This window comes from Dasypus novemcinctus, chromosome 25 (genome assembly GCF_030445035.2).
Source record: "Dasypus novemcinctus isolate mDasNov1 chromosome 25, mDasNov1.1.hap2, whole genome shotgun sequence".
Classification (NCBI taxonomy): Eukaryota; Metazoa; Chordata; class Mammalia; order Cingulata; family Dasypodidae; genus Dasypus; species Dasypus novemcinctus.
The window spans coordinates 61337116-61341976 of NC_080697.1; positions in this window are offsets into that span (position 1 = coordinate 61337116).

The following is a 4861-nucleotide window of genomic DNA, read 5'->3' on the forward strand; positions in this document are numbered from 1 at the left end:
TGATTTGTCTCTTTAGTTCTTTTTTTAATGTGGGAACCTATATACAAAGTGAACTTTCCCATCTCTACCACTCGGGAGCATAGAATTCGGTGGGGTTAATCACATTCTCAGTATTGCGATACCCTCCCCACCTTCCACTACTGAAACTTTCCAGCCCCCCCACAGAAGCCTCATATCCATTGTGCTTTCACTTCCCGTTCCTCCTGCCCTAGCAGCCTGTGCTTTAATTTCTGTCTCTGTGCACTTGCACATTCTCTGGTATTTTCTTTGTAGTTACCATGGGGCTTAAATTTATCTCAAATCTATAACAATCTCATTGCTTTGATACCAACTTCACTTCAATACTGAACTCAAACTATGTTCCCTTACCCTTCTGTCCCCTCACCTCTGTGTGGTTCTTGTCACAAACAGCGTGTTTATACATTGAGTTCAAAATCATTGATGTACCGTTACATTTTACGCATTCACCTTTTAGATCCTGTAGGAAGCGAAAAGTGGAGTTACAAATAAAAAATAGTACAGTAATGGCATTTGTATTTGCCCATGCTTTCACCTCACTGGAGAGCTTTGTTTCTTCCTGTGGCTGCGGTCTGTTGCCGACTGTCCTTTCCTTTCACCTGCAGAACGCTCTGTGGCATCTCTCGTGCTGCTCTAATGGTGAAAATCCCCTCGGCTTTTGTTTATCCAGGAATGTCTTAATCCCATCCTCGTTTTTGAAAGGCAGTTTTGCTGGATATAGAATTCTCGGTTGGCAAGCTTTTGCTTTCATCACTTTATGTCATCCTACTGCCTTTTAAAAATTAAATATTTAATATTTTTAAAATTATTTAATTTTTAATTTTTAAATTTATTATTTTATTAGAGAAGTTTAGATTTACAGAAGAAAATCATGCAAAAAGACAGAGTTCCCATATACTACCCTTTTTGCCTCCAGGGTTTCCAAAGAGAAATCGGCATTTAATCTTCTTGAAGCTACCTTTTGTGTGACACCTTGCTTTCTCTTGTGGCTTTCAGAAGTCCTCTCCTTGTCTTGGCACTTAATCTGATTATAATATGCTGTGATGTGCGCTTATTTGGATTTACCTTGTTTGAAGTTTGTTGAGCATCTTGGATAGTATATTCATGTCCTTTGTTAAATTTGAGAAAGTTTCAGTCATTCTTTGAGTATTCTCTCTTCCCCTTTCTCTCTTTTTTTTTTTTCTTTCTGACACCCCCATAATGTGAGTTTTGGTATGCTTGATGATGTCCCACAGGTTTCTCAGACTCTGTTTACTTTTCTTCATTCTTCTTTCTGCTTCCTGAATGATTTCAGTATCTTATCTTCAAGCTCACTCATTCGTTCTTTTGCCAACCCCAATCCACTGCTGAACCCCTCTAGGCAATCTTTAGTTTCTGTGGTCTTCAGGTCTGTGTGTTTGGTTTCTTTCCATAATTTCCATCTCTCTACTGATACTCTTTTTGTGTTCATGTGTTATTTTCCTGATTTTCTCTAGTCCTTTGTCCATGTTTTCCTTTACCTCTTTGAGGATATTTAGGAACATTTTTTAAAAGTCTTTATCTGGTTTGTTGCAGATAAACTCCTTGTTGGTTTCTTTTTTTTTTAATAATTTTTTTTTAGATTTATTTATTTATTTCTCCCCACCCCCTCATTGTTTGCACTTGCCGTGTCTGTCTTCCTTGTTTCTTTAGGAGGCACTGGGAACTGAACCCTGGACCCCTGATATGGCAGGAAGGCACCTAATTGCTTGAGCCACCTCCATTCCCTGCTTTATTGGGTCTCTCATTATGTTTTCCTTCCTGTGTCTCTTGTTGCGTCATCTTGTGTCAGCTTGCTGGGCCTGCCCGTCACACCAGCTCACTCTTCTTTAGGAGGTACCGGGAACTGAACCAGGGACCTCCCATGTGGAAGGGGGGGGCTCAGTCACTTGAGCCATACCTGCTTCTGGATTTCTAATACTTAAACCTCTCCTGTGAGTGTGCTATTGCTTCTGTTTCTTTGTATATTTCATAACCTTTTCTTGAAACTGGGACATTTGATACTTTGCTGCAATTTAAGATTCTTTGTGTATGTCCCTTAAGCATGTATCCCACTAGTTTTATGATTGAGTTTTTCTTCATACCAGGAGCTAACAAAAAGAAGGGAAAAAATAAAACGCCTTCCCAGTCTTTGCAGACTGGCCGTGTGAGTGCTCTCCTCTAGCATTTGGTCATACAGTGGGTGTCTGAGGGTAGCTCCAGGCCACAGTGTAGAGGCCTCCCTGGTCCTCTGCAGGTGGAACCCCACGTTTTTACAGGGCTACCAGTGTTCCCTCTTCCTGGGGTACAGTGCTTTGCTCCCAGCCTGGGCGCTGCACGGTATTTACTGTAGCTGGCAATCCCTTGCTCCAGACAGTCTCGGCCAGGCGGCACGGCTTGTCTGCTGCCCTCGCTGAGTGCCTTTTCCAGAGCGGGCCAGTGGGGGGTGGCAAGCCCCGCAGGCCGTCGCAGGCAGAGTGGGCAGACGCCGTGTCCCCGCAGGTGCGCCCACTCTGCCTCTGGAACCCGGGCAGGGTGTGCGCTGGGAGCGTGGGCTGCTCTGAGCTGACGGGGACGGCGCATGGGGGCCGGGCGCGACGCCACCTTCTTCCCTCCTGGCTCCCGCTTCCCTCCGACCTGCAGTTCTTTCCCTGTTCTCTGGGGCCCTGAGAACTGGGTGACAGTCCTGAAGCATTGCAGTCTGCCATCTTGATCGCCGAAATGCATTACTTTTAAAAAATGACCATATTTTTCCTGTTTCTTTTTTATCCACAGAGATTGATTTGCATACCAAATGTGTGGTGGATGTAGATGCAAACAAGGTTATTCTTTATCCTGTAAATACTAACCTTTCCAAAGGAGATACCCGGTAAGTAAGAAACAATGTTGTGATGAATGCGTTTTTAAATGACTGAAAGCTGTGACGGCTGCTGAATTGAGTCCACTTTAAATACTGAGTGCCTACTGTGTGATCTGGAGATTCATTAGGAAGTGCAGACGTTGCTGTCTCCTGTGAGTCTGGACTTAAGCTGTGGGGATGAGGTCTATACTATGGAGTAACTGAGTGCCAGAATGAGTTTTATAGATAGTATTTGCGTTAGAAGCTCCAAGGAGAGAGTGAATGTTAGATTACGACAGACTGAGGAAGGTTTCTTGAAGGAGATGGCACTGGCCGAGGGCTTAGGTAAGATGTGAAGTAGGTTGAAGGCATAGAAGGTAAGCACTTAGATTGTTCCTCAGCTCGGGTGGCTTTTACTTCTGCCAGTTCAAATCCTGTGTCGATCTGAGCCCATTTCAGTATTCCTTCTTCCTTCGTTTTGACGTTTTGAGGGGAGTGACTGCCAAGGACTGAGGCCGAATGCTTGAGCATCACTTCTAGAAATCATTTCTAGGTGATGGTGTGAACAACAGGGAGGGAGGAAGTTGTAAAGAAAGTGGATTTGCGGGCAGTGAAAAGGTTAGTTTGGTTGGACTTGTTTTTCTCAATAAGGAGAGGAAAATTAATTTGATCAAACCAAGCTGGATCACATTAAAAATTACATTAATACGATGACTTTGTTGGATATGAGGAAAACTATGAAGGAAAGCACAAATTAAAAGCTATTTTACCCAATGAGAGTAGATAAGGAAATTTGGCCTGTATTTTTGTGGATAGGATGGTCTTTGACAGTTTCGAGTATTATGATTAAAGAAATTGATTAAGAAACGTTCTCAGCTGGCCTTGTAGGGAATGGCCTGGCCTTTTATAGCCATCAGCTGTGTCTGGTGTTTTGTAACCATCCTGGAAGTGGGAAGCACAGGTTGGAGACAGTGTTTGGGTGAGGCTTTGCACAAAGTAGATGCATCATAAATATTGAAGAGACAGTGCTGTATGTGGACATGCACACCAAGGCCCTCCAGGAATTTGTTTTGAATTGGAAAGAGCACTAGATTTGTAGTTAGAAAATATGATATTGAGTCCTTATTATATGATCAATTATTACTATTATTTTTAAAAGGTTAATTTATTTCTCCCTACCCCTTCATTGTTTGCACTTGCTATGTCTGTTCATCTTCCTTGTTTGTTTGTTTTTTTTATATTTGTTTTATTTTATTTATTTCTCTCCCCTTCTCCCCTACCCCCCTGAGTAGTTGTCTGCTTTCTGTGTTTTGCTTGCATTCTTGTCAGCGGCACCGGGAATCTGTCTCTTTTTGTTGCATCATCTTGCTGTGTCAGCTCTCCACGTGTGTGCCCCTACTCCTTGGGCAGGCTGCAATTTTTTCGTGCCGGGCAGCTCTCCTTATGGGGCACACTCCTTGTGCATGGGGCTCCCCTACACGGGGACATCCCTGTAGGGCAGAGTACTCCTTGCACGCATCAGCGCTGCGCGTGGGCCAGCTCACCACACGGGTCAGGAGGCCCTGGGTTTGAACCTTTGACCTCCCATGTGATAGGTGGACACTATCAGTTGAGCCAAATCGCTTCCCTCCTTGTTGCTTTAGGAGGCACTGGGAACTGATGCCCAATTGCTTGAGCCACCTCCGGTCCCTGCTTTATTGTGTCTCTCATTGCGTTTTTCTTCTTGTGTCTCTTGTTGTGTCAGCTTGCTGTGCCCACCTGTCACGCCAGCTCACTGTCTTCTTTAGGAGGCACTGGAAACCAAACCAGGGACCTCCCATGTGGTAGGCAGGGGCACAATCACTTGAACCACATTTGCTTCCCTGATCAGTTATTTTTAACTTGAGTTTCATCTATATATGCCTGCCTTACCTATCTCACAGGGGATTTTTCAAAGATCATGTTGTTAAAGTGCTTTATAAAGTGTTCTTACAAAGTGTAGAGCTGTTTCTTGAGCGTCTCTAGGGT